An 8,125-nucleotide genomic window follows, 5' to 3' on the forward strand; every position below is an offset into this window, starting at 1 on the left:
AAGCACTCTGCCATCAATTTGGGAACCGATGCTACAGAGGATCCGATCTGCCTGTGGACAGCCCGCGTATGGGCAGAAAACGGTGATAAGAGAATACCATGTCGAATACTAATCGACCCTGGGTCTCAATCATCACACATCACTCAAGCAATGGCGAAGAGACTCGGATCTCACCCATCCGAGCATACGGACATCACTATGTCCACGGCCGGTGGCCAGATCCTCAACGTACATCATTGCGGCATTCATGATATCACTTTGAGAAGCAGATTCCAAGAAGAGAACTCACTATCCCTCAAGGCAATCGAGTGACACTGCCTATCTCAATCCAAATTTCCTACCATCGGAAACACCTTCAATCTACACCCGGTCGCGGACCATACCCAAGGCGAAACGTCAGACTTCGTCGACACACTGATTGGATCCGAGCACATGGCGAAAATCGGTATGGAAGAGACAAAAATCTTCGACAACGTTTTCGCATTCAAATCCATCTTCGGCTGGGTCTTCGGAGGTACCCACAACGAAAAACCCACGCATCACAACCTGCCAAGATTCTGCGGATTCGAGCTCATACAACCAGGAGTCGTATCACCTGAGAAGAGATCTTCAGGAAACCCATCAGGGGAAACCACAAACCTCTGCCCGGCGAAGCAAAGGTGTCAGGACACCCATGAGGACATTCAATTCGTCTGGCAAACCGAGGAATGCGGATTGGAAGCAGACGATGCGAAAGAAAGGAAAGCCGAAGAAGACGAGCTGAACAAAGCTCTAGAGAAACATTTCAGAAAGACCACGGAACGAGACCCTTCAGGCAGATACGTCCTCCGCCTACCATTCAAAGAGAACATTCACTCTCTCGGAGAAAACGAAGGATTGGCAAGATCCCGCCTTCAATCATTCCTCAGGAAATTGCAGTCCGACCCGGCGAAACTCAAGGCGGTAGACGAAGAAATGCTGGGCTTCCTGAAAGCAGACTTCGCAGAACCGGCGCGGTCGAGAACCGAGTTCCAATTAGCCCATTTCCTCCCTATTCAAGCTGTATTCAAGCCCAATCCGGACACACCGCTCGGCCTCAAAACCAGGGTTGTCAAGGACGCAAGCGCGAGGCAATCCAACCTTGCAGGGCTGAACGATGTGCTACATCAAGGGCCGAATCTCCTCCCGGATATAATCAAAGTTATATTCAACTTCAGGAAGTATCGATTCGCCCTGACAGTGGACATTGAAAAGGCATTCCAACAATTCAAGATCGCGGAAGACGATCGCACCTTCCTTCGATTTCTATGGCCCTCGGGGATCAGCTCAAACCCCAAAGCAAGAATTCAGGAGTACTGGGCGAAAAGACTAGACTTCGGTCTAGTTTGCTCGCCATACCTTCATTGTCAAGGCCTAATATGTCACCTGGAGAGCTGCCAACAGAAGTACCCGAAGGACTCGAAGTTCATTCAGGAAATTATTGAATTCTTCTATTTGGATGACATCACCTTCGGAGCAGATACGAGCCACGATGCAAAATACAGAATAAGAAAAGCATTCGACATATTTGAAGACGGACATTTCCCGCTCAAGAAATGGTCCTCAAATTCTCATCACCTTGGAGAGTTCATAAAGAAACACTCACCGGTCCCGGACCCAGTCGTTACGACGAATGGAATGAACGCCAAATTCCTCGGCATCCCATGGAATCAAATCACGGATGAATTATCAGTCCCAACAGCCAAGGCCCTGACGACGCTCACCTCCGGCGAGCCAACGAAGAGAAAACTCTTGAAAGGCTTGGCCATGATTTTCGATCCCCTTGGGATAATCGCGCCCCTGTTGATCAACGACAAAAATCCTACTCCAAGCAACCTAGAAAAATAAGCTCGGCTGGGACTCTATCCTAGCGGGTGAACAGGAGGATCGATACGCAACTTTCATCAAATTATTAGAAGGGTCAAACCACTTATCGATCCCTCGCCATAGGTCCAGACCGACCGCCGATGCCACAAGACGCTCTCTCCATCGTGTTCTGCGATGCATCACTCTCAGCGTATGGATGCGTCGCGTATCTAAGAGAACAATCGAAAATCGGAGAGCCAAACATCTCTTTCATCTTGGCAAAAGCGAGAGTGGCACCGGTCAAGGCTATGACGATCCACCGCTTCGAATTACTGGCGGCACTCATCGGAGCGAAAATGTGTAAATCCATAGTCAACTTCTTGAGCTCGGCTCAGATTCAGACACATTTCTATTCAGACAACTCGAGCGTGATCGGCTGGGTTCGCTCAAAGCCAGAGAAATTCAAACCGTTCGTCGCGAATAGAGCGAGACGGATACAGAGCCTGGTCAACCACGCTCACTTCAACTACGTTAGGGCCTGGAAAACTCCCGCCGACATAATCTACACGAGGATACAACATAGCAGACCCCAAAACACGGAAGCTATGGTTCACAGGACCTGCATGGTTGAGGCTCCATGATGAGGAGCTTCGTCAGAAAATCAGGAGCGAAAACGCGTCACTGTCCCCGAAGAACAATGTCGCGGACGACGAATGTCGACCGAACATTGCGGTATGCATGTCGCTGAAATCAGACCAGTCGGAGAAAAGAGGGATATTTTTCGAAAACTCCTTCTCAGAATGGCCACGGGCAATCCGCTTTTGGAGCCTCATGCTCCGATTGAAGGAAAAGGCACGGCTAGCTAGAGAACGAGTAAGAACGAAAAATAAGATCAAACCCGAAAAGAAAGAATTCAATGAGATAGACCCTCGAGAAATGTCCGCGGCGAGAATCAGCCTCATCAAATTAATACAGGCGACATACTTCAAGGATGAACTGCGCACTCGGTGCAACAACCTGAAAAAGTCGAGCGTCCTATACAAGTATTCACCTAGAATGAACGAACACGATCTAACTACGAGCAGAACAAGACTCGTCGCATCAACCGACCTCACTTCGGAACAGGTCGAACCGATTCTCCTGCCGTACGACTGTAAACTATCATTGCTTATACTCCGAGATATTCACGAAAACGATTGCCTCCATACGGGCGGAGTGAACGCGATACTGCATAGCCTCCGGAAAAATTCCCTCATGATACACGCTCGGCGAGCGGCCAGAAGAACAATACTGAATTGCCAAGTATGCAAAATCTTCCATGGCACGGCCGCACAACTACCGACCGCAGATCTACCGAAATTTCGCATCGAAAGATCCCCACCGTTCCTGCACACGGGATGCGACTTCTGCGGACCGATAAGATACAGAAAAGACTCCGGAGAAATCGGGAAGGGATATATACTTCTGCTGACCTGTGCAGTCACGAGAGCAATCTGTTTGCAATTGACGACTATAATCTCTCGACAGCAGAAGTACTCGGAGCCCTCCGAAAATTCGTGAACAGATACCCCAATGTCAAACACATCGTGAGCGACAACGGAGCATCATTCGTGCGAGCAGCAAAGGAATTAAAACTTCTATGCGAGCATATAAAAGACGGAGAGATCAAGAGATGGTTGGGAGAATCGTTCATCGACTGGACGTTTACACCACCCGCGAGCCCTTGGTTCGGAGGCTTCTTCGAGAGACAAGTCCAAACAGTGAAGAGACCTCTCAGTAAGATCCTCGGGACGAACATTCCCCACTTCAGAGACCTGGAGGTCATACTCTCAGGGATTGAAGCAATGGTCAATCGCCGACCGATTACCACGGTCGCCACGGGCACAGACAACTCAGAGGCTCTGAGCCCCTCGGACTTACTGCACGGCTACAAGAGTTCGACGGTGTTTCCCCAATATTCCCTCAAACCTTTGAGGCCAGAAGATGCAGACAAAATCATTTTCTCCAGACGCTGGACCTACCAACAGAGGATTTTGAATTCCTATTGGAAAAGATTTCAACTCGAATACCTGCAATACCTACGAACGGCTCATAACCGCCTTCCAATCGAATCGCGACCTCTGAAAATTGGAGATATCTGCCTACTGGAGGACACGATCAATAACAGAGCAATGTGGTCGCTTTGCCGGGTCATCGCCTTCCCTGAAAACACAAGACCGGAGAGTGCACGTTCCTGCACCATCAAGACAGCTCGCGGTCAAACCTTCGTAAGACCTATCTGAAAATTATACCCAATCGTACCTCAAGTGCGGGATTAACCAAAAAAGAGAAAAAAAACGCGTCTCTCGAGAAAAAACGTCCCCTCACAGGGGAAGTATTATTCACGCGTCCGGCTCAGCGGGGGGGAGTGGGAGGGAAACTCCCTGTAGAGTCGCTCCTGGAGCTCCCGCCGACTCGGCCGGGCCGCAGAAAAATTCCCACGATGGGCTTCCGCGTAGAGCTCAAGGCTCCGGTCAACAAGAGCTTCGAGGCAACCCTCAATGTGAGGAGACGGATCGGTTAGCTGCGGCGGCGTCCGCTGAGTTCCAGCTCCGACCGTCATGGGGCGAGGATCAGCGGCAGAGGCCCGTTGAAGAGCGTCGATATATGCACCCGCGTGCCAGGCAGAAGGCGCCGGAAAACTAAAAGGGATACAAGATAACCCAATAAGACTCGGTCGGCAGTCAACGTTTCATCATGTACATGCAGCCCACAGGAATACACTCACCGAGGCACTCGCTGGGCGGGAGGAAGATTCAACGGATACCTGGGGGTACCAGGTACCCTCCCACGTAGGATCCGCGAGGCACGGCGGAAGGGCGCGCGTTCAGTCTCCAAGAGGCCGCTCCAAAGCAGAGTGGATAGACGTGTCGAATAATCGAGAGAATGTTTCTCGGAGGCGCGATTCAATTGAACCGCCGCAGACGAGAGAAGAGAGAGTACGAGAGGAAAACAATAGCAGAATCGATACATGACACAACAAAAAAGTGATCAGTGAGTCAAGCACCAAATAGATAGAGCTACTTGTGGAAAAGTGAAGATTTTGGTGATTTGTTCGTCAGCAATAGATCGGAGACTTGAATCAAAAGGACTAAGAGAAGCAGCATATAGATCTCTCCCTTAAGAAAAATTCAATATAGCGCCCAACGTGTGTGAATCAAATCATCGGAAAGATTGAGTCGGATCAATCAAAGAGTGAAGAAAATCAGTCAACCTATCTTCCTGAAGAAAAGATACGCATGAGCCAACTTTAATCGAGTATGTCCACAGTGTCGGCTATAACTTGTGTTTGTGAGCAGATTATATGAATGACCAATTGTCCTGTTGAAATAGATAATGTGCGGCACCGCACTTTCAATGCTCATATGTCTTTTTTTTCGCGAAGGAATTTACAGAAGTTCGGGATTCTGGCGATCGGGAATCGGGCGATCGGGAATCGGGCGATCGGGAATCGGGCGATCGGGAATCGGGCGATCGGGAGTCGGGCGATCGGGATTCGGGCGATCGGGATTCGGGCGATCGGGATTCGGGCGATCGGGATTCGGGCGATCGGGGCGATGCCCAAGGAGGACAGTGACAGCCATGCAGTCCGCATTCCAACCTTGCTGCACGAACTTCTTTATCTCGAGCAGAGCCGACTCGGCAGAGCGGCGAGGCAAGAAGCCATGCTGATGAGGAGAGAGGAGTCCGGAATCTTTGAGGAAGGGGTCGAGCTGCGAGAGGACACATTTTTCAAAAAGCTTGGAGAGGAAGGGGGTGATGCTTTTAGGACGGTACATAGCAGGGTCACTGGTATCGCCTCTTCCCTTAAAGACGGGGACTACTTTGGCCCGCTTGAAAGCTGTGGGGAACTTGGGGAAGCGGTTTGAGAGATTGAAGATGAATGCGATGGGAGTGACAAGGGCTGTGATCGAGCTAGAAATTATTTTGGACGGGACAGTAGTCTCTGAGTGAGCATAGGAAGACTTGAGTTTAGAAGCGATGGGGGCAAAGGAGAGGGGGTCAATGTAAGCAATGCTGATGAGAGGGAGCTCAGTTGCGGCAGTGTGCCTCAACAGCGAATCAAGGCCGATAACGTTCGATGAGGGTGAAGGACAGAGGGCAGCAGTCTCCGCTCCCACACCCGCAAAGAATCGGGCGCAGTCATCAAGACTCCCTGCAGTAGAAAGTAAAGAGGTCTTTGGAGATGGGTTGCGCCCGCAAGACGCGCTGATGAATCTCCAGAGTTTAGCACTAGAACGGCTCAGGTCAGAGACAAGACGGGCGGTATGGCTGGAGCGCGCCGAACGAACACGAGAGCGGTAAGTTGACAGAAGCGAGTAGAATTTAGGTTTTGCACGAACATCACCGCGGGAGAAGAAACGGCGACCGCAACTCTGCAGGCGTCTCCGCAGAGCAACGAGAGGCGGGGTTTACCAGGGGCTAGAGCCACGGGCCGGTCTGCTGTGAGCTCTGGAGAGGGGGAAAGACCGATCGTAGACATGGTAGAGAGAGCTTTGAAAGACATCAAAGGCTGAGTCCACCTCGTTGCAGGCATATAGGAGGCTCCAATCGTGCTGCAGAAATTCATAGAGGAAACGAGAGTAGTTCTTGTTAGAACTGAAGATTCGGCAGAGTGAGCCAACAGATACGCGCATCCGCGGCACGGACGAGATAAGAGAGGTGTAGACCGGCAGATGATCAGAGAACTCTAGGCAGTCCGAGACGCGAACCACCGATTTCCCAAGATCACTGTCACCGGAAATCCACACGTGATCCAAGCAGGAACCAGAAGCGGGACGCGTAATCTCCTCGTGCAGATGAGTCAGACCCAATTCGAGCATACCAGAAATGAAACTAGCCGACAGAGAGGACCGCGAGTGCAGGTCGACATTGAGATCCCCTAGCAGGATAGTCGGGGTAGACGGGATCAGATCCTTGAGGAGGGATAGGAGTTTAGAGCTGCGCTGAGCTTGACAAGAGTAGGCAAGGAGTAGAGTGGTTGGTATACCACCTATAGGAAGACTTAGGGAGATGGCCTGGATATTCTCGTCATCGGATTGAACGACATTGACGACAACGGAGTTATTGATGAAGATGGAGACGCCCCCGTGAGGGGTTGAACGGCACACGAAGTAATGGATGAAATGACTGATCTGGTGGACCGAGGCTTCCGGAGCGGTGAACCAAGTCTCCGACCTGCAGATGACATCAAATGATCCTGCAAACTTCTCATCAAGGAGGTCGAACTTGTGCGTTTGTCTTAAAGAGCGGACGTTGAGCTGGATAATTTTGAGTTGCGATGGGGGTGGTAGAGGTAGTCATTCTTTGGCGTCCTTCAGATGTCCCGAGGCAAGATCTGATCTGTCTTGACTTGGAGCAGAGGTAGATGATGCTGACGACCAGACGTTGAGGTCCCCTTCAGGAGTAGGCAAGGGGGTGGGGGTCGCATGGACAGCGATCCGAGAGGCGGATGCCGAGGGGTTTCTAGCGGTCTCCGCAAGGCGATTCGCGAAGACAGTTTTTCCACCGAGTCTGTCGACGAGCAGACCAGCTGGCCAGACATTCGGATCAAGGAAGGATCTGAGGCTGTCAAGCCCGACCTCAACTACGAACGACGCCGAGGACGCGACCTTGACACGTGGGGGAGGTTTCAGTTTCCACACCGAGAAGACATCTTTTGAGATGCCCTCGCAGAGCTCGAGTATGGCAGTCGCCGGGGTACTTGGGCTCAAACGGCCTATGAGTAAGAGAGGCCTTCTCTGTAGTGCAGGAGCGGCGAGTACTTCAGAATCTGTGGGACCGGTACCGATGAGAGCACGAGACTGATGCCGTGCAGTGGGAGCACGGGGGAGTCGGGACTCCGACTGGTCTGTACATCCGACCGGAACGTGGGGCTCAGTACCGCCAGTATTCGGGAGGCTAAGAGATGGAGAATCCAGGGATCCGTGCAGACGGAGTCCTCCAGGAGGCACCGGCGCCGAAAATTTGGCACGGCGGTGGATGGAGAAGACAGGATCGCACGTAGGAGGGGTCACTCCTGGGTTCTCTCTATTTGGAGCCGCGACTCGAGCAAAGGATTGAGGATAGGGGCCCGCCGCCTGGGTTGACGGCTTCTCAGGGTTCGAATCATGGGAAGGGGGGTGAGTCTGCTGGGGCCGAGTGCATTCAGAGCCATCGGGGTTGCACAGAGCATTGAGCTGACACTGTAAAGACGAATTCTCCTCTCTCAGGGCGGAAATCTCGTCCAGAGCACGCCCGAGCCTAACGAGCAAGCTGTTGA

At 51.7% G+C, this 8,125-nt stretch overlaps 1 pseudogene; it reads left to right on the forward strand.

The window, feature by feature from the left end:
* Positions 1-432: 432 nt before the first annotated feature.
* On the forward strand, positions 433-2,465 carry LOC114828166 (uncharacterized; annotated as a pseudogene).
* The last annotated feature ends 5,660 nt before the right edge of the window (positions 2,466-8,125 follow it).

Source organism: Galendromus occidentalis, unplaced genomic scaffold (genome assembly GCF_000255335.2).
Source record: "Galendromus occidentalis unplaced genomic scaffold, Mocc_1.1 scf7180000077323, whole genome shotgun sequence".
Classification (NCBI taxonomy): Eukaryota; Metazoa; Arthropoda; class Arachnida; order Mesostigmata; family Phytoseiidae; genus Galendromus; species Galendromus occidentalis.